Source organism: Lissotriton vulgaris, chromosome 7 (genome assembly GCF_964263255.1).
Source record: "Lissotriton vulgaris chromosome 7, aLisVul1.2, whole genome shotgun sequence".
NCBI lineage: Eukaryota > Metazoa > Chordata > Amphibia > Caudata > Salamandridae > Lissotriton > Lissotriton vulgaris.
In genome coordinates, this window is record NC_141695.1 from 916,048,800 (window position 1) to 916,075,348 (window position 26,549).

Genomic DNA, 26,549 nt, shown 5'->3' on the forward strand with positions numbered 1-26,549 from the left:
CCTTTAACAATTTGTGGTACTTTTCGTAGTCTGGAATGTTGACAAATGGGACAATGCAGAATGGCATCTTTAATGCAATTTAAAGGAATATAAATTCCTCGATCGGCGGCCCACCTGCTAGTGGCTCTCTCTCCAAAATGTCCTGCTTTCTGGTGGGCCCACTTCGCCAATCCCGCCAAATTAGGATCTTGCATGTCCACCACTGCCTCAGCAATTTTAGATTTCTCATCTGCAATGTTATGAAAGAATTTGTCAAGGGAGTCTATCGGGGTATGAGCATCCACATGAAAGATTGTCACAGTACTCTGTGGGTGCATTTCCCAAATTTCTTGCCATAATTCTTTTCCCCACAACTCTTTTGAATGCAACTCCCAATTATGAGAATGCCAAGTTGGTAACCATACCGCCAGTCCATTAGCTGTGGACCAGGAGTCAGTGAAAATATGACATGTGCCAGGTAGTTCCTGTTTCAAAACTTGGTAAACTGCGTATAATTCAGCATATTGACTACTCTTTCCTTCACCAGTTGTACTCAGCAATTTTTGTGTGATCGGATTATAGGACACTGCCTTCCAATGCCGTTTCTCTCCAATGAACCTCGCTGAACCATCCGTAAACCACACATGTTTTCTGTCCTCCGCGGACAAATCATCAAATGGCTTACCCCACTTGACAGGAGATTCCTGTACTACAGGTACGGAGCAATCATTCCCAGTCTCATTCGATGGCGCCTGCGCCACTTGCTCAGGTAATGCTGCCACACCTTTTGGACCCACACGTGCCCTGTCCTGAATGTACCATTTCCACTTAATCACACTCGCCTCTTGAGCATGTCCAATTCGATGAGTTTTCGGCGAACTCATAACCCACTGCATGATAGGAATTTCAGGTCTCAAAATCACAGCATGGCCTAAAGTCAATTGCTCGGTATCCACCAGAGCCCAATAACATGCAAGCAACTGTTTCTCAAAAGGTGTATAACGCTCACCAGCCTCAGGTAACTTTTTAGTCCACAAACCTAATGGCACCTTTTGTCTGCCCTGCTTTTGCCACAGGCTCCAATTCGCATACAGACCTTGTACGGACACATTCAAATCCACATCACCCTCACCCACAGGCCACAGATCCAAGGCGTACTGAATCGCTTCTTTTGCCAAATTAAATGCATTCTGTTGTGGTTCACCCCATTCAAACGCATGCTTTTTGCGAGTGACTCGATATAAAGGAGCCAATATCTGACTCAAATGGGGAATATGCTGACGCCAAAAACCAAACAAGCCAATGAAGCTCTGAGCTTCTTTTCTGTTCCTCGGGACAGCGAAATCTAAAATTTTTCGTTTAACCTGCGGGATCACCTCTCTGTGACCTTCATGCCAATTAATGCCTAAAAACTTAACATTTTGGGATGGACCTTGTAACTTATCAGGATTAATTTCCCAGCCTTTTTCACGTAAGCAGTCAAGGATTTGATCTAATTGGGTCTGAACTTGATCTTGTGTCTCACCTTGAATTAGAATGTCGTCAATATAATGACACACTTGAATTTGCGGGTGTACAGTTACTTCGGACAAATGCTCCGCCACCAGTCGGTGACAGATCGTGGGACTATGTACATAACCTTGAGGAAGACTTCTAAACGTCATTTGACGCCCATTCCAGGTAAAACTGAATTGTTCCTGACACTCGGGGGCAATCGGGATTGAAAAGAAAGCATTAGCAATATCAATAGACGCATACCATGTACCTGGATGCTTTTGGATTCTTTCAATTAAAGTAAAAATGTCTGGTACTGCAACAGCCAAAGGGGGTGTGTGTTTATTCAGTTCTCGATAATCAACTGTCATGCGCCAAGAATTATCACTCTTTTGCACGGGCCAAACGGGATTATTCCAAGCAGAAGTAACCGGAGTTATAACTCCTGCGTCAACCAAATCCTGTATTGTGGCACTGATCTCTTCATGGCCACCCGGAATACGATACTGTTTCTGAGAAACCACTTTTGTAGCTTGGGGAATTTTTATGGGGGGCATTCGTAAACGGCCAACCCGTACGGGTCTGGACAATACGTAGTGTTTAGTTCCAAATTGATAACAACCGTCATCCAAATGCAAAGTCATTCCTTTTAAAATATTAATTCCAATTATATACTCCAAGAGTGGTACAACTAATACAGAATATTCTCTTCGGGGAATTCTACCTATTCTCATCTCAAGTGTAGTTTGCACTGCGGGAGTCTCCTTTCCACCTAAACCAGTAATTGTGAAAAATTGGCCTTTGAATTTCTTTGATTTACCATGAATTAAAGTGGCCTCCGCTCCTGTATCTACCAATGCTCGGGCCCTTTGGATATTACGATGTTTCCAAAAAATTTCAATATCTACATAGGGTCTATTGTCTCTGTGAGCCCACCTGCGTACTGGAGCTTGACCTATTTCCTAGTCATTTTTACTGCGTCCCGCCAACCAAGACAAATCGGGGTAAATACTCTCAGGTTTCTTGGGTATCAAAATGTCCTGTTCATATCCATCTCCATTACGAAATGGATTTTTGTCATTTTCATAGTACTGTGAATTACGATCAGAAAGCCTGTGGCGACCCTCCCTTCTCCTCAACTCAGGGGACTGATCCCTTTCATCTCTATATCTGTTGTAGACACGATCATCTCTCCCCCTTTCTTTTTCCCCCTCACTCCCCCTCTCTTTTTCACAACGAGGGGACCCATCACGTTCACAACGCCGCCCTTCACGGCGATCAGAATCCACACGACACCTTTCATCACCACTGTCATCAGAATAACCACGGTCACAATCATTCTTTCGCACACGACGGGCACCCTCTTTTCGATCCAAACCACGCCTACGAAACATGTCCCATAAGCGATTATTAGGCTCACCGTCAATGTCCTCCCTCTTCACACCATCAGCCAATAGAGCAAGAAACATATCACGTCTAGAGAATTTATAATCCCCAGCGGTACGACCCTCAGGTCGAGATTGTCTCTCAGGTTTAAACCATTCACCCAACTCACCAAGCTGACGAACAGATTCAAGCACCATAGACAAAGGATTGCCAGTTTGATTAATCAACAAAGTCATCATAACCTGCTTATAAGCAACAGGGGAAGAACGGATAATGCGATTCCGCACAGAAGATGTTAATAGACCATCCAACAACCTGTCAGAAGTACTGAGAAAAATTGCAGTTTTCATAACCTCCTCTTTCAAACGCTGCGACGCATCGCGCAAAGTATACCACGGCTTGTCATTGACAGGCCAATCAGATTCAGTAGGGCATTTATGGTTAGAGCCATCATTCGCAAGCTGGAGCAGACTAATTTGGCCAGCACCATTATAATTCCGAAAATGGTCTTGTACAGTAGAATCGGAACTCAAAGAGCAAAATCGTAAACAATCACCTGCATCAAGCATGATACCTGCAGCACCTAATTCATAAAGGCGCACCATCCACGTAAGTAAGGCCTCACCGGGCCGTTGTCGGAATCGTTGTAAAATGTCACTAACCTCCTGTTGAGTAAAATCTTCAATACTATCTAAATGGATACCATTCGGCATACCAGGAGCCTGTTGCAATTTGCGTCGAAAAACCGGGTGAGCAGAAACCTCCGGACGAGCCTCCGAAGAAGCTCGAGCCATAGATTTAGAGGAACAATCAGAAGTAGGCACGTCATCAGAACGGGAAGAGCGATCACGGCCGCCAGAATCATCATTTTTGTCACAAGAAGCAGATTTACAGTTACGTCCAGAGCGAGAAGATTCGCGCTTGTCACTCTCCTCAGCCGAGGAGCCAGAATCATTTGAATCCCAGATATTACCATCCCACTCGTCGGGATTCCAATCCAGTCCGGCTTTCGCCACGACCAGACGCACCTTCCGCGTAGAAACACGACCACGACGATGTCTGTATTTGTATTTAGCAATTCGCACTGCAGCCCTTTCGGCTATAGTCTGATAAGTCTCAAGTTTGTCTGAAAGCAATTTATTCTGACATCGCAAAAGAGTATGCGCATTCTGCACTTCAACAAACTTTTCCTCCATATCCACAAATCGCTTTTGCAATTTTACAAATTTCTCGTGAAGCATTTTGTATGCAGTCAAAATAATCCAACCTCTGCGTCCTAAAACAGGAAGCTCATCACCCTTCACTACTGGAGCCTTCTGCAAGCAAGAAACCACATCAGCAGGCTTCGCCTGCTCCAAACAAGAAGTCCAATTCTCACTCAAACCAGTAGAATCGGCGTACTCACGGGCCAAGGCCTCGTAAGGCGTTGATTCCCAGCCGGGAATTTCAACAGGCAATTTGAAAGTAGATTTTGACTTACGCGAAAACATTTCGACACACAAAAAATATATACACAATTATTAACAAAGAAAAATACGTACGAGCAGAGCGCAAACCAACAAAATCAAAACAATACAGCGCACACAGGCTTCGTAAACAGTTTGTGACGCCAGATCTAACGACCGGATTCTCGAACCAGATGGGATCAGCTCCTGAGAGCCCCTCCAACCCAGTCGGAACGTAATCACCTCCCTCCTTGGAACGTATTTACAATAGGTATATGTATATGTATGTACATTTCGTACCTAAGGATGGGGAAAATAGCAATACACATGCATAGGTTTTCTACAATATCCCATTCATACCAGCTAGTCTCGCGGCCACCTAGACCCAGACTAATCAGACCCTCCAGCTTATCGCGATTTCGCGATTTGCAAAAAAATCGCGAAATCGGCCGATCCACGCAAATGCCGCGATATTTACACAAATGCCCGCGAAATCTGCCGTTTCCGTGAGCCGCCAATCAATGGAAAGGAGGAGGGTCCCGCAGCAGGCTGTGGTCTTTGCCGAGCAGCACTATCACTCTCAGCAGCTGAGAGCCCCATCTTCACCGCGCCAGCCCCTGCTGAATCGTCCATCCTCCATCTATTCCTCCTCATACTCACAGGGCCCGCAGATATCCGGGGGTTTATCTTTACTGGGCATCGCACCCTCCTCGCTCCTCCTCCGGTGTTTCCCGCAGGTCTTCAACCTCCACAGGTCGCGGTGGCCGCTGCCATCCACCCCGAGTACAGGCAGCCCTGCGGGTACCGGCCGGCCAACGCAGAGACGTAACAGGACGTAGGGCAGACCCGTGGTAACAGATTACTCTAGGGTCAAAGACAACTCCAGGGACACAGGGCAGTTTCCGGGTCGCAGAGCAGCTACAGGGACATAGCGAGATCCTTAGGAAAAAAGAAAAAATCCGGGATCACAGCCCAGCTTTTGGGTCATAGGGCAGCTACAGAGTCACGGCGTAGTTCAGGGTCATCATAGGGCACATCTTTGGTCACAGGGTGGCTCCTGGGTCATGGCACAGCTCCACGGTCATAATGGTAGAACCAGGTAAACAATGCAGCTCCTGTGACATACGTCACACCCGCACCGCCATGTTGAATCAGGCAGGGTCCATCGGTGGCAGCAATAAGCATATTGACTTCACTGTGTGCGCACCTAAATCATTCACAGCTCCGGGGCACCAGATGGCATGAACTATAAGAACACAAATCACGCTCTTCCCCCATTTAAAGCTGTTTGAGCACAGGGGCTGCAGAGCACTCCATTCAAATGTCATGCATCTATTCTAGATCCTACAGCTTTCAAAGTCTATGGTCCATACCTGGGTAGCTGGTCCAGTGCACTTTTTTTTCCTTTCCATTCTGGAACTAGAAGAACTGGTTTTATAAGAGGACAAAATATACATACCAGTGCAATGTTACTCACGTTTTAATATGGAAGCCTTTAGCCAGAGTTGGAAATGGAAAATAATTACTTCGGGAGTGGAACCCATAAATTGGAGGTCAGGGGTTGGCACGAGAGGGACGTGGAGCCACCAGAGGGGGAATCTTGAAAACAGTCAACTTATACATGTATTTATTTTAAAGCTGCCACGATGAGATTTGCAACAAGGCCACATGTAACAGTAAATATTTTTTGGTATACTTAATTAGTCACAAAGGGCTTAGACTGCATTTTAAAATAAAAATACCTGCTGCAGAAATCTCGGTGTTGCCAACAATTTTCAGGGAAAAATAATAAAGGTAAGATAACGCTAGTGGTTAATGCACTTGCGGGTGAGATCAGTGTTCTGTCTACTCACAGTTTTGACTCAAAGTAGCGAAGAGGGTCAGGGGCGTAACTATACCTGAAATTAAAGGGGCAGGGGCTAAGACTCACAGCGAGGGATGACTTGAGCGCTGGTGGCAGCTGTTACAACAGCCATTTTTGGTGTTCTCCCCATATCCTCCTTCTCCATGAATTCCCACACTACCACTCTCCAACAGTGCACATCAACTCTCCACAGCCTCTCTCTGACATACATTTCATACAGTCCACGCACACTGAGTGATTTTTATTTATTTTATTTATTTCATGCATTTTTATTTAGTGCAGACTTTACCCAAAGGTGTCAGAGCGCTTTACAATAGAACAAAGTACGTTACATAAGGAGAGTGTTACAAAATTGACATGTTACAAAACAAATGAGCAGTCACGCAAAAACACACAAAGCAAAAACACACTAGGATGACGATTGTCAGGGCATAGATCATAAATTTACCATAAAGAAAGGACTTCCATGAGGGACTTGAAGAAGGATGTATTAGTTCTGGAAGTGTCTTTGGAAGAGAAGAGGTTTGAGGTCAGTTTTGAAGGTCCGGGTAGAGGTGGTGGTACGGAGTAATGGAGGTAGCGAGTTCCAGATTCTCACCGCATTGCCAGAGAAGTATCTTCTCCAGCCCCCAGCCCAGGAACATGGAAGCGGGAGCGGCACCCCGCCGGCAAGCAGGAGACAGCCAGCGAACAGCGAACAGGTACGTCCTTCACGCCGTACTTAATAAAAATATTTTTCCCTTTTGTGGGGGCCCGCCGCACACGGGGCACGCGGCGGGCCCGGGGGGGCAAACATCCGTGTTTTTTAACTTTGTTGTACCGGGCATTATTGTTTTTTACATTATAACCAGCAGCACAATACTGGTCTAGATTTGGAGTGCTCAGAAGAACTGAACGTACATGGCCAAGATTAACATGCCTTTTAACCAAAACAAATGGGCTGAATTGTAAATAAAGAAAATGTACATAGCTCCATGTTGGCAAATAACTCAAACAGTGAGATATCTGTGTTTGTTGTCGATAAAAACCCAAAATAAAATGCCGCTAAATGCCGCTAAATTTTAATTTTTGTGCCGCTAAATTTGTCAATCCATGCCGCTATATCCTGGGGGGGTTTGACTAATCTACCCTGGGGCAGTTCTGATTATGTACCATTACACACTGATCTCCCTCAGTGCTCACTCGACACGCAATCCGGCATGCCATACACACTGATCTCCCTCAGTGCTCACTCGACACGCAATCCGGCGTGCCATTCACACTGGGCTGCAGTCCCAGTGCTCTCTTTTTATCCGGTCCACAATCCGGCAGACCTAAACACCGGTCTCCCTCCCAGTGCTCACTCACTTACAACCCGATCCGCAATCCGGCGGATCTAAGCACCAGTCTCCCACCTGGTGTTCTCATTAACGCCGCTTACCAACGACGATCACTCTCCTATGAATACCTTTGGAAGAAATCTCTCATTGACTACTCGGGATGATACTACAATAACACAAATTAGTGCGGCTTTCCAAATTGGAGTATGTACCTTCTGCTCTTGGCATCAAATAGTCCCTCTCTCCCTCATTATTCAGTCACCTCTTACCTGACCGGGATTTACATCCGTTCATGAAAGCAATGTCTGACTAGAAGACCAGGTTACCATGATTGAACAAGAATACAAGGCACATGTTAGTTCACTAAAAACTGGGGTATTTTATTACAATGATTATAAACACAGTACTATACTATAACATATATTCTGCAAAGAAAAGTGAAAGGTTAGAATGTGCACACTATGGGAAAAGGGTCGACATCACCTTAGTAATGTGGAGTCTGGGTTCAGCAGTCATCTAGGTTCCCTTCTCGTCTGTGCCTTGGCTCGTCTCGGAATCACACCTCAGCAGTCACGAGTACACGTCTGCACCGCTATGCTCTGTCTCCTCTGCTTCCCTCCAAGTCACTGGAACCTTCCTCTTTATTAGCTGCTGTCTCTCTCTCTGTCTCTGATCGCTCTGCGCTACTTCTCCTTCTCCTTCAATCTTTCTCAGAGAGTCTCAGTTTCATGATCTTTCTCAGACTTCAAAATGGCGACTGTCTGCCTGGAAATAATTAATGGCATTGATGCTAACGGCTAGCTGCCGCCTACAGACTGACTGACTCACAGCCTAACACTTTCGCTAATATGGAAGCTTGTCCTTTCATGGAAAGTTACGGCCAGTACCCTGCCGCCCACCAAATTCTTGTACCTCCCCGTACCAAGGACACGTTCCCAGCCGGCCGGCCTGATGTTGTGTCTTCGGAGTGGAGAAAAATACAGTCTTTCGATAAGGGCCAGCCTGAACTGGTTCTCTCCAAGCGAACAACACTTCGAAACTAAAACATTACACTTGACCTAGAAGCCTCTCAAGCTGCCGGGGCAGAAAGCAAGATGAAGTCTCTCCCGTTTGAGGCCTACAAGGCCCGAAATAAGCATAACTCCATAGAAGGTATACTAACACTCTTGCAAAAGGACGGATTATCACTAATACTAATGAATCTATCCCCTAACTTAAGTTTATAAGCCCTGATCTAAGGAAAAGGGTACGAAAATGCACTACTGTGCCTTGTGAATAGGAATAGGCCCTGTTTATAATTCTAATCCCTGCACTAGGAGGGTAATAGGCTGGAGTCACTTTCAATCATTCTCCTTCCAAGGAAGGCCGAAAAAGTCGGTCAGAACAACGGTGTACATATGTGTGGTTTAATTTTGGCACTAAACCGAACGGAATAATACACACAAGGCTGCAGTCATTGTCGCAAGCATATGATTATAATAATTATTATATTTTTTTGCACAAGGCACCAGAGCCTAGGATGTATTAATAGTAATTCACAAATTCCCTCGTATTCTTACTTAGGGATAGGGATAATTGTGAAAACTATGTGAATAGTTTTTGGCCTTTGAAATATTCGGGCCCTGGTGGAAATAACCTGTGTTTTCCCCCTTACAAGTACACCATTACAAGATGGCACTTGCATTAACGCTTCATTGTTTGGTTTCCTAGTAAGTTACCTCTTCTGTGTTTACTTTTCTTGTGCTTATACCTGCCACACCTACCTGGGGGATTCACGTGTGACCAAGACACAAGTTGTGTCGAAACGCATAGCGTGTGAACTGTGAATAATAAAATCACCTTTGAAACGGATTCCAGAGTGCGCAATTCATTGCTTTGAGGCAACCCTGGATTTATTACTTGATTCGGCTCTTGTGGTCCCCCGAATTACTTGCGCCACCTGACATGGGAGGGAGGATCCCAGCAGGACCCTGCTTTGTTTCTTCGGATTAAACGGAGGGATCCAGTGCCGGCCGCCAGACGTCAAGCTGCAATTTGACAGCTATACGAAGACTTGAGTCCGTGTGGAGCTGCCGTCCCGACTCTGAAGGTGAGCCCATTCGCGTCTACCCGTGTACGGGGGAAAGAGGGAAACGGTGGCAGGAGTGTGATTGTTTCGCTTGAGTAGCCTGTTACGGGTGTGGCGGAGGGGTCTTACCGAGTACGAGCGGGCGGCTGTGTTACAAAGACAGACAGTGGATTTTTTCCAAATGAAAAACAACAGTGGTTGTATTACGTCTGTTACATTGTATATATAGTTCCCACCGATGTGGAACGAAGCGGCATCAGGAACCACTTAAATAAGTGGGAGAAACATTTATAGAACATTTATAAGACAATTTAGAAACGGTATGTTATACCGCTCATATTTGCAGTCCTAACCTACGAGTGCAGAATCTAATAACACTGAGCAATCTGTTGGGCAGAACCTGTCTTTTGCAATATGGATGAAGATGGGGAAAGAAAACGAGAGGCAGCTACACTTTTTGCCAGAGCGCCAGGCAAAGGCAGTAACATTTCCAAAACTGTGATGAGACCTGAGAATGACTCAATGCATACCCAACTGAGGAAATATGAGAGATTAATGAAACAAGAAAGCTCTCGATGGTGGGAGGCAACATCTTTGCAGGACTATGTAGATAAGGCAATGGTGCCACGTGGTCTGCGTATTTATATAACGCCTTCTCGAGTGTCATCCAACCCACAAATGCTGGAAGATTGGGCAAATAACTCTGCTATGAGTAGCATAAATATGCTATGTATTCTCATCAAAGATGCATGGGAAGAACGCGAGACCATTTTGAAAGAGCTTAAAGATCTAGACAAGGAGTTTGAAAAGAGCCCGGAACAAGAGACCATAACTAAATTCAAGGATGAACTAAAAGGGCGACTGAAAAAATATGAAGATGATATTAAATACCGTAAACAGCGCAAACTCCATAGAGACCGTGGCGATTACGAAAGTGGACGCATCTTAACCTACAGTCCGAAATATGAATATCTTTACAATCAAACTGGCGCAGCAAAACAACTAGGCACAGATAATGCCTCCAGCGCAGCAACACCGGCAGTGGAGGCAACTACAGACTCAGACACTGATGTATCAAGACAGACTACAAGTACCTCATCGGAATTTGAAATAACCACAAGACCGGCTAATTTTTTAGAGGAGTTCAGAGTACTAAGAACAAGACGAAAAGCGATACCAGAGCAAACTCAGGTGTTCAAGAAGAACCCGACACGAGGCAGACCAAGGGGCAGAGGAAAAGGCAGGGGAGATCAGCTAAGAGACGATTCAAGCTCCAGCAGAGGAGAAGAAAAGAGCAAAAAACCCGTGGGAAACAAAAGAAAGGGTTACAAAAACAAAAAATAACCATGGATGCACAAATGGTAAACAAAACTGTTATAAACTTATCATCACGTACTTTAACCTTCAAAGAGAAAGAAACTCTCTGCCTTGGCCTTAGTTTCTGCCCAACTGAATCTTTTGATTATGCGTATACCAGAGTGGATATTTTCAAATTTGTCAGAAAGATCAAACTAAAAAAATGGCATTTCTTTAAACAAGCAAGAAATTCTGATATCGCTGATGATGTAGAAGAACTTTTTGATGTGTTTAATAATGAGAACCTGAATCTGTCTATAAGTGATACCATTCCTTCCAATCAAAGTACCGAATATGATGTCAGTCATGATGAAATAAGAACTGATAGGGCAGCTTGCACTTCATTTAAACCTAAATCTGTGTTCTGTCCTATCATGCCTCATGACGCCATAGATACATTTCACTAGGTTGTCACTAAAGAACTTACTAAATTAAAACACAGTAAAGAACTATGGTGTACCAGAGACATGAATCTCTCTGGTGAGCAAAGAAAATTTCTATTTGAACTTGCAGATGATAAAAACATCATACTGAGACCATCGGACAAGGGTGGAAATATTGTCCTGTGGGGCAAAGAGTTGTATGTGACTGAGGCCTTAAGACAATTGAATACTCTTAATTTCTATGTAAAATGTACTATGATGAATTACAATGACAGCGTATTAGAAACCTGGGAAAAACTGCAGGAATGTCGTAATGAGGGTCTTTTATCCTGGCAAGAGTTTTGTTTCCTCAAAAAGGATTATCCAAAGTTACCCATTTTTTACTTGCTGCCTAAAGTTCATATAGATGCTAGGGTCCCTCCAGGTAGGCCTATCATATCATCAATAGGCAGTGTCAATGAATGTCTATCACAGTACATTGATCATTTTCTGAGGGAATATGTCTGTGGGTTACCCTCGTATATCAGGGACACCACAGATTTCCTGAACAAGGTCAATAATCTACCGTGGGTTGAGGGGTCCCTCCTGATTACCATGGATGTCAATGCCCTGTACACGATCATTGATCATGTACAGGGTATGGAAGCAAGCCTCCATTATTCAAGAACAGGGATAGCTGCTTTATGGAACATACCTGCATGCTCATCGAAATGATGAAGATATGCTTACGCAATAATATCTTTATGTTCGATGGCACTATGTATAAGCAGATACGTGGAGCGGCCATGGGTTCGGCATTTGCTCCCAGCTTTGCGAACCTTTTCCTGGGCAAGTGGGAGGAGGAAATTGGGAGCAATGCCAACCTTACTAATGAGTTAGCCAAAGTAACCACGTGGATCAGATATATTGACGATCTGTTTCTCATTTGGAGAGGCACAGAGGAAGAGGCGGTCCGGTTCATTGAGAAACTCATTGTCAATGACTATATTATCCAGTTGACATACAACATCAGCTCTAAGAGCGTTGAGTTCCTAGATACTGAGATTAGTGTGGTTGAAGGAAAACTTGTTTCCAAACTCCACAGGAAGGACACGGCTGGCAACAGTTTGCTCCACGCCCTCAGTGCTCACCCATATCCCCTGAAATGGAGTATTCCCTATTGTGAGCTTCTGAGGGCGAGGAGAAACTGTAGCAGTGATGAAGGATTTGCAATAGAACAAGAGACTATGCTGGATAGATTCAGAGAAAGGGGCTATCCGGAAGAAGTTCTAGCTAAAGCAGTTCTTAAAATTGCACATGTGAATAGAACCGAAATCCTCAAACCCAAAGATAAGAACAATGACACTAATAATGAGACCCGTGTCATAGCCACCTTCAACTGTAAATCCAAACAGGTACAGAAAATACTGGTTGACAACTGGAATATTTTGAAAGCAGACAATACAGTAGGTCCTCTTCTGGGTGACAGACCCCAAATCACCTATAGAAGAGGTAGAAATTTGCGGGATATCCTTGTTAAAGCTGATATCACAGAAAAGAGAAGACATGTACAAGGCCTCAAGGGTTTCTACCCATGTGGCCATTGTAAAGCCTGCAAAGCTAGTACAATGGTTAAAACTATTGATATCCCTGGGAGAAATGAACAAAGAGTCATCAAACAATTTTTGACCTGCAATACCAATTTCGTCGTCTACGTTCTCGAGTGCCCCTGCAAACTTCAGTATGTAGGGAGCACTACTTGCATGGCTAAAAAACGGGTGGAAGAGCACCTCAGAGCCATTACCCACGTAGATGACAAATACCCTATTGCACGACACTTTCAGGAGTACCATAAATCCATAAACTCTTTATTACGAGACTTTGTTGTGGAACAACTCAACATAGGAAGAAGGGGTGGGAATCGTGAACTGGCCCTGAGAAAGAAGGAGTCAAAGTGGATAATGGAGCTCGAAACGAAGTTCCCCGGGGGACACAACCTCGATGAGGAACTTACCACGCATCTTCATGAAGAGTAATATCTTTACCCAGACAGAGTCATGCCATAACTGTAATTAATGTGCTCTCATGTGTTAATGAACTTCAAACTGTTAAACTCTTTTATATGTAAGATTTTATTGAAGAGATTTTAATTGTATGTTTATTTGTTTTTGTAGGATATAATTGAGGAGAGAAGTTGGTTCCGTCACCTTCACTTCACGGTCCCTAGACCTCAATTTCTCTTCACTGGGATGAAAGACACCTTCACTTGTATGCAAGTTGTAATGTAATTTAAGTAGATGTGCACTCTGACCTGGGGCAGTAGGGCTGGTTATCAACACAGTATCTTGAGAAAGAGGAGACGAAAGAATATACTGAGTACCACGGTGTACATATGTGTGGTTTAATTTTGGCACTAGACCGAATGGAATAATACACACGAGGCTGCAGTCATTGTCGCAAGCATATGGTTATAATAATTATTATAATTTTTTGCACAAGGCACCAGAGCCTAGGATGTATTAATAGTAATTCACAAATTCCCTCGTATTCTTACTTAGGGATAGGGATAATTGTGAAAACTATGTGAACAATTTTTGGCCTTTGAAATAATTTGCCCTTGGTGGAAATAACCTGTGTTTTCCCCCTTACAAGTACACCATTACAAGATGGCACTTGCATTAACGCTTCATTGCTTGGTTTCCTAGTAAGTTACCTCTTCTGTGTTTACTTTTCTTGTGCTTATACCTGCCACACCTACCTGGGGGATTCACGTGTGACCAAGACACAAGTTGTGTCGAAACGCGTAGCGTGTGAACTGTGAATAATAAAATCACCTTTGAAACAGATTCCTGAGTGCGCAATTCATTGCTTTGAGGCAACCCTGGATTTATTACTTGATTCGGCTCTTGTGGTCCGCCGAATTACTTGCGCCACCTGCCATGGGAGGGAGGATCCCAGCAGGACCCTGCTTTGTTTCTTCGGATAGATATATATATATATATATATATATATATATATATATATATATATATATATATATATATATATATATATATATATATATATATATTCACTGAAAAAACCATAGGTTATAGACCATATATAGTTAGGGATTAGCATTTAAAAAACCTTATTTTATTTGCACAAAACCATTGAAATTCCATATATAGTTAGTTGCACTAACTATATTTCGCGGACCCGCAATCCACTGCTAATGATGTCACATATTACATCATTCATGACATGGTCAGTGACATCACTGATGACATCACTGATGACATCTCAAATGACATCACTGATGACATCACTGATGACAACACCCAGTGACTGTATGTTTCTGTAAAGTTAAAATATGTCTTACATATTGAAGAATGAGTGGATGTATAAGTGTCTGGATGAAGGATTTAGTAGGTGCATGACTGACTGTATGAGAGAATGATTAAATGTGTCTCACTGAGTGTATGGGTTAGTGATTAAAGTGTCTTAATTTGGCAATCATTATTTATGTTGTTCTGTAAACTGCTGCATGTTTAAATCAGTAGCTATATCAGTAACTATATGGGTTATTGAATGGTTGCCCAAGTATTTGTATGGGAGACTGAGTATGTGTGTGGGTGGCTGGGAGGTGTATAACTCTGTGCATAGATGTGTGAGCAGTTGATTCCCTAGGTGTATGGGTTCAAAAGTGCATGTAGAAACAGCTGTATGGACAGTTGACTGTGTGCATGAGTATATTGGTGAGTGAATGGATATCTCAGTGCTACATGTCAAAGTAAGTACATATGTAAAACACACTCCATGTGAGAGTTGACATATATAAATAACTGAACATAAGAGCCAGTGAATGTGCGAGTGGCTGTATGAATCATTGTGAACTTGTATCAAGGATTGTATAAGAGAGTAAATATGTGTTACTATATGTTTGAATAAGTAAGGTGTGTATAACTGTATAGTTGAGGAAATGGAGATGTGATTGATTCTTTGCATGACTGACTAGGTGTGTGAGTAACTCCATGGATGTGTGACAGTCTGTGAGTGCCTGTTTACACTGAGTGTATCTAAGGTTATATTAGAGTCTGAAGATGTATTATCACATAAATGATATCATCAGTGATGTAATCAGTAATGTCAAATGAGATGTCAGTGATGTCATCAGTGATGTCATTTGAGATGTCATCAGTGATGTCATCAGTGATGTCATTTGAGATGTCATCAGTGATGTCATCAGTGATGTCACTGACCATGTCATGAATGATGTAATATGTGACATCATTAGCAGTGGATTGCGGGTCCGCGATATATAGTTAGTGCAACTAACTATATATGGAATTTCAATGGTTTTGTGCAAATAAAATAAGGTTTTTTAAATGCTAATCCCTAACTATATATGGTCTATAACCTATGGTTTTTTCAGTGAATTTTCAAGGTTTTGTAAATGCAAATTCCTAACTATATATGGTCTATAACCTATGTTTTTTTCTGTGAATTTCATTGGTTTTTTAAAAGCTAATATCTATAGCTGTAAAATATATTCTTTATTAAGTGACGTATCACGTAGCCCGTGAGACGCCTCATGATGCATCGCATAACCGTGACGTATCGTCTCTGCAGCGCAAACCAAACCCAAAACGTAAGCGCGCCAGAACACGCTTAAAGATATATATATATTTTTTTAACCTTAATTAGACAAAATCCACACGTGCACATATCACAAACGTTCAAAAAACACAATATGTCGGACTCCCGTTACGCTGCCGGTTAGCTGCCCGGTTAACGTACCAGGAAGCACCTTTACCGCGAAAAATCGCAATTTTTTTTTTCTTTTGCCCCGCAGGGAACTTTAATAGCCCCCTCATCAATCCTAGGGGTTCAGGAGGGGTCTGCCTTACCCCTTTCATTCATTTACACCTTCTTTTTTTTCCACCTCTTGTCTCTCGATCCTACCGAGAGACAAGATGGCGGCCGCTCTGGACTGTTTACAATGTTGACAGCCAATCAGCTACTCCTCAGACTCCCGTTACACTGCCGGTTAGCTTCCCGGTTAGCTGTCCGGTTAGCTGCCCGGTTCGCGTACCAAGACGCGTCTCTACGGCGAAAAAATCGGATTTTGTTTTTTTTTGGCCCCGCGTGGCTTTATAATATCCCCCTCATCAATCCTATGGGGTCAGAAGGGGTCTACCTTGCCCTCTTTCCTTCATTTCCCCCTTTGTTTTGGTCTCCTCTTGTCTCTCGATCCTACCGAGAGACAAGATGGCGGCCGCTCCGGACTGTTTACAATGTTGACAGCCAATCAGCTACTCCTCAGACTCCCGTTACACTGCCGGTTAGCTTCCCGGTTAGCTGCCCGGTTAGCTGCCCGGTTCGCGTACCAAGACGCGTCTCTACGGCGAAAAAATCGGATTTTTTTTTTTTGGGGCCCCGCGTGGCTCTATAATATCCCCCTCATCAATCCTAGGGGGTCAGAAGGGGTCTACCTTGCCCCCTTTCCTTCATTTCCCCCTTTGTTTTGGCCTCCTCTTGTCTCTCGATCCTACCGAGAGACAAGATGGCGGCCGCTCCGGACTGTTTAGAATGTTGACAGACACCGGAGAGCCAATCAGCTTCGCTTCGCAAAGTTCCGATACGCGAAAAGTTCGCTAACCGGAGCGCTACCCGGAGCGCTGTTACAGATATATATCTTGTTTTAAACGTTAATTTCTCAAAATCCACTGAAGCACATATATTGAGACCTAGCAAAGGCACATCGGGCTAACAGTCCCTACAATTTTGCCAAGTTTTGTGGAAATCCATTCAGCCGTTCGGGCTAAAAGTGAGGCCAACCGCCCTATGGAAATTAACATGGGAAAAACGTGTTTTGGGACCCCCCTTTTTTCTCGGCCCCCCCTTGACGAACCCCCCCCAAATTTCCAGGAGCTGCTCAGAAACAAAATGTGCCATTTTCCTGAAAATTTCAGCCAATTCCGTCCACAAACGCCAAAGTTATTAGGCATAGAATTTTCAAAAGTTCCATAGAGAAAAAATCCTAACTATACATACCTACTGGCTATCGCCAGTAGGTAATATATACATACATACATACATATATAAATATATATATATATATATATATATATATATATATATATATATTGCACAAATATCCAATCCTTCAATTGGAGTAGTAAGAAAGCACACATTCGAGTGTTTTTAGGAATTACAGCGACTTTATTTTAGACGTTTGTCTCACCCAACGCGTTTCACCTTCTCACAAGCCTTGTGAGAAGGGGAAACACGTTTTTCCTCTTTCTGCTTGTTGATGGCTTTTATTTTGTCTCTTTCTGCTACTTGCTGACCACTATTTTGCCTCTTTCTGCTCATTTTTGACCTCTATTTTGACTCTTTCTGCTAGTTTCTGATTTCTATTTTGTCCTTTCTGCCCATTGCTGGCCTTGATTTTGCCTCTTTCTTCTTGTTCCTGAGCTTTATTTTGCCCATTTCTGCTAGCTTCTGAGCTCTAGTATGCCTCTTCTTGCTCGTTGCTGGCCTTTATCTTTCCATTTTCCTTTTGTGTCTGATCTCTATTTTGCCTCTTTCTGCTTGTTACTGCCCTATATGTTGCCTCTTTCTGCTAGTTTCTGACCTTTTTTTTGCCTCTTTCTGCTAGTTTCTGACCCTTATTTTTCCTGGGGTCTGGTGTTCCTTTTTATTTTTTCAATTTAAGGAAGGAGGGGCCGAGTGGGCCCCTTCCCTGGTTAGATTTGAGTGCTGGGGACCCCATCCACTGGGGCCTGCCTTTTATTTTTTAATTTACTTTTTAAAATGAAGGAAGAGGCCATGTGGCCCCCTTCCTTGGCCAATTATGGCCCCGAGGACCCCATCCCCCAGGGTCCGGCCTTAATTAATATATTTGGTTTAAAATGAAGAGGAGGAGGCTGTGCTGCCCCTCTCCCTGGGCCACTTTCGGCACTGGGGACCCATTCCCAGGGTCTGGTCTTTATTTATGTGTTTGTTTTTTAAAGCGGGCCAAGATGACTCTCCCCAGACCAATTCTGGCCACAGGGACTCCCATCTCATGGAACCTGGCCTCTAGACTGGTTGCCCTGATCCTACCCACATTTCCTTAAAAGAACAGTGTGCCCCATGGAGGTGGCAGTCCCCGGTGCTCTGGGAGGGCCGAGTACCCCCCACATTCCATTATGTAAACAGTGCACCCCAAGGAGGTGGCAGTCCTTGGGGCAGTGTGGGGACAGGACAGCCCCCCACATTCCATTAAGTAAACAGTGTGCCTCCTGAGAGGAGGTGGTCCCGGGGCTGCAGGGGGGCTGAGGGTACCCCTCATTCCATTGAGCAAACAGTATGCCCCAGGGAGCTGGTGGGCCTCCTGGCAGTAGGGGGCTGTGCGGAACTCCCTGCATTTACAGTATTATTTGCCCCAGCAAGATGGCGGTACCTGGGGCTGAGGGGGCCGAGCGGGCTCTCTTTGGTTTTATTGTTTATAGCCTGAGGAGGTGGCGGTCCTCGGGGCTTTTTTAAAGCCTGACAAGGGGGCTCACTGAGCCCCCATCCTTCATTCCCCTGGGATTTGGCCCACCTGGGGGCTTTAAAAAAAGAAGGGCTGGAGGCTACATGTCCTTTTTAAAAATCCACCTGTGAGTTTGTGCAATATAAAAGAATAATAAGGCTTTTTATCCCAGTGTGGCCCCCGAGGGACCACCCCTCCACCACCATATCTGGGGGTTAAGGGCATTTAGATCCTGTCACCGTCTCTTTATTTTTTACATTGTTTTTTGGACTTTGCTTCAAGCTGAGTCACAAGATGGCTGCCAACACTTCCTAGTTGAAGTATTGACAGCCAATCAAATTTTAGTAGGATCCGCAAGGCCACTTCAAGGACTCATGTCCACAGATATCTATATTTTTTTAAGTGAGGTATCTGAAAAACGACTGAACAGATTTATACCAGATCACAAAAAGCACGCCTTCTGGACCAAAATCTAGCTTTCTCCCAAATTTAGTGTAATTCTGTTCAGGAGTTCGGTCTGTAGTCATGTTAAACAAATGAAAAATCCCCATAGACATAACATGGGGAAAACGTACTTTGGTGCCCCTTTTTTTCTCGGGCCCTGCTCAATGGATCACCTCAAAGCTTTCCGCACAGCAGCTGAACTAAAAAGGGGAAGTTTTGTGAAAATTCTGTGGCAATTTGTCAGGCGGCGCCAAAGTTATTGGCAAGACCAAAAAATCGCTTTTCCTATGGAAACTTTGGTTTTAACTATATATATATATATATATATATATATATATATATATATATATTCACTGAAAAAACCATAGGTTATAGACCATATATAGTTAGGAATTCGCATTTACAAAACCTTATTTTACTCACACAAAACCATTGAAATTCCATATATAGTTAGTTGCAATAACTATATATCGCGCACCCGCAATCCACTGCTGATGATGTCACATATTACATCAATCATGACATGGTCAGTGACATCACTGATGACATCACTGATGACATCACTGATGACATCTCAAATGACATCACTGATGACATCTCAAATGACATCACTGATGAAATCACTGATAACATCTCATTTGACATTACTGATCACATCACTGATGATATCATTCATGTGATAATACGATGAACCTCTTCAGACTCTAATATAACCTTAGATACAATCAGTGTAAACAGACACTCACAGACTGTCACTCATCCATGGAGTTACTCACACACCTAGTCAGTCATGCAAAGAATCAATCACACCTCCATTTCCTCAACTATACAGTTATACAAACTTTACTTATTCAAACATATACTAACACATATTTACTCTCTTATACAATCCCTGATACAAGTTCACAATGATCCATACAGCCACTCACACATTCACTGGCTCTTATGCACAGTTATTTATATATGTCAACTCTCACATGTACTGTGTTTTACATATGTACTTACTTTGACATGTAGCACTGAGATATCCATTCACTCACCAATACACTCATGCACACAGTCAACCGCCCATACAGCTGTTTCCACATGCACTTTTGAAACCATACATCTAGTGAATCAACTGCTCACACATCTATGCACAGAGTCATACACCTCCCAGCCACCCACACACACACTCAGTCTCCCATACAAATACTTGGGCAACCAATCAATAACCCATATAGTTACTCATATAGCTACTTATCAACACATGCAACAGTTTACAGAACAACAGACATAATGATGCACAAATTAAGACAGTTTAGTCACTAACCCATGCACTCAGTGAGACACATTTAATCACTCACTCATACAGTCAGTCATGCACCTACTAAATCCTTCATCCAGACACTTATACATCCACTCATTCTTCAATATGTAAGACATATTTTAACTTTACAGAAACATACAGTCACTGGATGTTGTCATCAGTGATGTCATTTGAGATGTCATCAGTGATGTCATCAGTGATGTCACTGACCATGTCATGAATGATGTAATATGTGACATCATCAGCAGTGGATTGTGGGTGCGCGATATATAGTTAGTGCAACTAACTATATATGGAATTTCAATGGTTTTGTGTGAGTAAAATAAGGTTTTGTAAATGCGATTTCCTAACTATATATGGTCTATAACCTATGGTTTTTTCAGTAAATTTTCAAGGTTTTGTAAATGCTAATTCCTAACTATATATGGTCTATAACCTATGGTTTTTTCAGTGAATTTTCAAGGTTTTGTAAATGCTAATTCCTAACTATATATGGTCTATAGCCTATGGTTTTTTCAGTGAATATATATATATATACATACATATATGAACATATATCATCTGTATATCTATATAAATACAAACATAAATGCATGCATACATATACTTATATGCATACAGATGCATGTTATTTACATGAAAGTTGAAAAAACACTAATAAAAACAAAGCTAAAAAGCCACCTCATTACAAACAGAATGGCTTTAACTTAAACGAGGGCGAGATCTATTGCATTTTCAGTGCTTGTTTACTTTGGTTCCATCAAGAAGGCATTCAGATGTGTCACACATTTGCCATAAATTCTGAATGTTAGCACTCTAGTTGCACATTAGATCACTGTAGTAAAGCTACTGCTCACCAGGGACGTCTGCTGCTGGTATTCAAAGTGCATGTTTCAGTCTGCATGTCAGAATTTTTTTAATGAAATCGAAGAGGATTTGAGAAGTCACTCAAAATGATCCCTAATTTTTCTTTCTGAAGCACTAATCATACTTTCTATGGCAAAATTAACCCCCTCATGTTGTTCCTTTTTAAATTGAGTGTTTTCAGACTTACCACTTCATTCCAATCAAGATGGCTTCTGGTGTGCCATACTTTTGTCATAAGTAAGACTGTTAGCGCTCTAGTTGTTCTTTAGAACACTCTGGGACATTCTGTCATTGGGCTATACTTGGGGTACATCTGGGTGATATTTGGGCTACATTTAGGCTCTTTTGTCTCTGGTGGCCATCTTGGGAGACTGTATGTCAGAATTGTTTTATGAAATTGAAGAGGGTTTGAGAAGTCACTCAAAATGTGCCCTAATTTTTCTTTCTGCAGCACTAATCATAATTCATATGGCAAAATATACCCCCTCATTTTGTTCCTTTTTAAATTAAATGTTTTAGGAGTTACCACTTTATTCCAATCAAGATGGCTTCAGGTGTGCCATACCTTTGTAATAAGTAGGACTGTTAGCGCTCTAGTTGTTCTTTAGAACACTCTGGGACATTCTGTCATTGGGCTATACTTGGGCTACATCTGGGTGATATTTGGGCTACATTTGGGCTCTTTTGTCTCTGGTGGCCATTTTGGGAGACTGCATGTCAGAATTTTTTAATGAAATAGAAGAGGATTTGAAAAGTCACTCAAAATGTGCCCTAATTTTTCTTACTGCAGCACTAATAATACCTTCTATTGCATAATATACCCCCTCATTTTGTTCCTTTTTAAATTAAATGTTTTAAGAGTTACCACTTTATTCCCATCACGATGGCTCCAGGTGTGCTATACCTTTGTAATAGGTAGGACTGTTAGCGCTCTAGTTGTTCTTTAGAACACTCTGGGACATTCTGTCATTGGGCTATACTTGGGCTACATCTGGGTGATATTTGGGCTACATTTGGGCTCTTTTGTCTCTGGTGGCCATTTTGGGAGACTGCATGTCAGAATGTTTTAATGAAATAGAAAAGGATTTGAGAAGTCACTCAAAATGTGCCCTAATTTTTCATTCTGCAGCACTAATCATACTTTCTATGGCAAAATATACCCCCTCATGTTGTTTCTTTTTAAATTAAATGTTTTAAGAGTTACCACTTTATTCCAATCAAGATGGCTTCAGGTGTGCCATACCTTTGTAATAAGTAGGACTGTTAGTGCTCTAGTTGTTCTTTAGAACACTCTAGGAGGCTGCAGTAGAACACAAAGGAATCAACTGACAGTCTCTGTCCTTGTTGGATGTACATGTTTTACTTAGAATGTCAGACTTCATTTTCACATGACTGAGAAAGATAATGTGAATTTACAGAAAATATGCTTTCAGTTTAGCTTATAGATCCCCTTCCAAACCACTGTGGGAAAATCACGAGATATTAGTTTTCTTTCAAACAATATTCATGATATCACAGCAGAAGGTTTTTTCACATGGTAAAATCACCTTAGAACCCACCACAATTCCTAAAACGAGTATGGTACAATAAACAAATGATTTATAATGTAACTAAAGTCCTAAAACCCTCTATTAACTACAATGCTTTTTAATGAGGTGCTATCATGTATATTGGTCCCAAGATGGCTGCCAACACTTCTTGGATGAAGTGCTGACAGCCAATCAGATCAGATGTGTGGTTAGGCTCCGCCCAGATATATATCTTTTTTTGAACCTAAATTACTCAAAATCCACTGGAGCACATATATTGAGACCTAGCAAAGGCACATCGGGCTAACAGTCCCTACAATTTTGCCAAGTTTCGTGCAAATCCATTCAGCCGTTCGAGCTAAAAGTGAGGCCAACCGCCCTATGGAAATTAACATGGGAAAAACGTGTTTTGGGACCCCCCTTTTTTCTCGGCCCCCCCTTGATGAAACCCCCCCAAATTGTCAGGGGCTGCTCAGAAACAAAATGTTCCATTTTCCTGAAAATTTCAGCCAATTCCGTCCACAAACACCAAAGTTATTAGACATAGAATTTTCAAAAATCCCATAGAGAAAAAATCCTAACTATATATACCTACTGGCGACCGCCAGTAGGTAATATATATATATATATATATATATATACCGCCAGTAGGTAATATACCGCCAGTAGGTAATATATATATATATATATATATATATATATATTACCTACTGGCGGTCGCCAGTAGGTATATATAGTTAGGATTTTTTCTCTATGGGATTTTTGAAAATTCTATGTCTAATAACTTTGGCGTTTGTGGACGGAATTGGCTGAAATTTTCAGGAAAATGGAACATTTTGTTTCTGAGCAGCCCCTGACAATTTGGGGGGGTTTCATCAAGGGGGGGCCGAGAAAAAAGGGGGGTCCCAAAACGCGTTTTTCCCATGTTAATTTCCATAGGGCGGTTGGCCTCACTTTTAGCTCGAATGGCTGAATGGATTTGCACGAAACTTGGCAAAATTGTAGGGACTGTTAGCCCGGTGTGCCTTTGCTAGGTCTCAATATATGTGCTCCAGTGGATTTTGAGTAATTTAGGTTCAAAAAAAGATATATATCTGGGCGGAGCCTAACCACACATCTGATCTGATTGGCTGTCAGCACTTCATCCAAGAAGTGTTGGCAGCCATCTTGGGACCAATATACATGATAGCACCTCATTAAAAAGCATTGTAGTTAATAGAGGGTTTTAGGACTTTAGTTACATTATAAATCATTTGTTTATTGTACCATACTCGTTTTAGGAATTGTGGTGGGTTCTAAGGTGATTTTACCATGTGAAAAAACCTTCTGCTGTGATATCATGAATATTGTTTGAAAGAAAACTAATATCTCGTGATTTTCCCACAGTGGTTTGGAAGGGGATCTATAAGCTAAACTGAAAGCATATTTTCTGTAAATTCACATTATCTTTCTCAGTCATGTGAAAATGAAGTCTGACATTCTAAGTAAAACATGTACATCCAACAAGGACAGAGACTGTCAGTTGATTCCTTTGTGTTCTACTGCAGCCTCCTAGAGTGTTCTAAAGAACAACTAGAGCACTAACAGTCCTACTTATTATAAAGGTATGGCACACCTGAAGCCATCTTGATTGGAATAAAGTGGTAACTCTTAAAACATTTAATTTAAAAAGAAACAACATGAGGGGGTATATTTTGCCATAGAAAGTATGATTAGTGCTGCAGAATGAAAAATTAGGGCACATTTTGAGTGACTTCTCAAATCCTTTTCTATTTCATTAAAACATTCTGACATGAAGTCTCCCAAAATGGCCACCAGAGACAAAAGAGCCCAAATGTAGCCCAAATATCACCCAGATGTAGCCCAAGTATAGCCCAATGACAGAATGTCCCAGAGTGTTCTAAAGAACAACTAGAGCGCTAACAGTCCTACTTATTACAAAGGTATGGCACACCTGAAGCCATCTTGATTGGAATAAAGTGGTAACTCTTAAAACATTTAATTTAAAAAGAAACAACATGAGGGGGTATATTTTGCCATAGAAAGTATGATTAGTGCTGCAGAATGAAAAATTAGGGCACATTTTGAGTGACTTCTCAAATCCTTTTCTATTTCATTAAAACATTCTGACATGCAGTCTCCCAAAATGGCCACCAGAGACAAAAGAGCCCAAATGTAGCCCAAATATCACCCAGATGTAGCCCAAGTATAGCCCAATGACAGAATGTCCCAGAGTGTTCTAAAGAACAACTAGAGCGCTAACAGTCCTACTTATTACAAAGGTATAGCACACCTGGAGCCATCGTGATGGGAATAAAGTGGTAACTCTTAAAACATTTAATTTAAAAAGGAACAAAATGAGGGGTATATTATGCAATAGAAGGTATTATTAGTGCTGCAGAAAGAAAAATTAGGGCACATTTTGAGTGACTTTTCAAATCCTCTTCTATTTCATTAAAAAATTCTGACATGCAGTATCCCAAAATGGCCACCAGAGACAAAAGAGCCCAAATGTAGCCCAAATATCACCCAGATGTAGCCCAAGTATAGCCCAATGACAGAATGTCCCAGAGTGTTCTAAAGAACAACTAGAGCGCTAACAGTCCTACTTATTACAAAGGTATGGCACACCTGAAGCCATCTTGATTGGAATAAAGTGGTAACTCTTAAAACATTTAATTTAAAAAGAAACAACATGAGGGGGTATATTTTGCCATAGAAAGTATGATTAGTGCTGCAGAATGAAAAATTAGGGCACATTTTGAGTGACTTCTCAAATCCTTTTCTATTTCATTAAAACATTCTGACATGCAGTCTCCCAAAATGGCCACCAGAGACAAAAGAGCCCAAATGTAGCCCAAATATCACCCAGATGTAGCCCAAGTATAGCCCAATGACAGAATGTCCCAGAGTGTTCTAAAGAACAACTAGAGCGCTAACAGTCTTACTTATGACAAAAGTATGGCACACCAGAAGCCATCTTGATTGGAATGAAGTGGTAAGTCTGAAAACACTCAATTTAAAAAGGAACAACATGAGGGGGTTAATTTTGCCATAGAAAGTATGATTAGTGCTTCAGAAAGAAAAATTAGGGGTCATTTTGAGTGACTTCTCAAATCCTCTTCTATTTCATTAAAAACATTCTGACATGCACACTGAAACATGCTTTTTGAATACCAGCAGCAGACGTCCCTGGTGAGCAGTAGCTTTACTACAGTGATCTAATGTGCAACTAGAGTGCTAACATTCAGAATTTATGGCAAATGTGTGACACATCTGAATGCCTTCTTGATGGAACCAAAGTAAACAAGCATTGAAAATGCAATAGATCTCGCCCTCGTTTAAGTTAAAGCCATTCTGTTTGTAATGAGGTGGCTTTTTAGCTTTGCTTTTATTAGTGTTTTTTCAACTTTCATGTAAATAACATGCATCTGTATGCATATAAGTATATGTATGCATGCATTTATGTTTGTATTTATATAGATATACAGATGATATATGTTTATATATGTATGTATATATATATATTCACTGAAAAAAACATAGGTTATAGACCATATATAGTTAGGAATTAGCATTTACAAAACCTTGAAAATTCACTGAAAAAACCATAGGTTATAGACCAT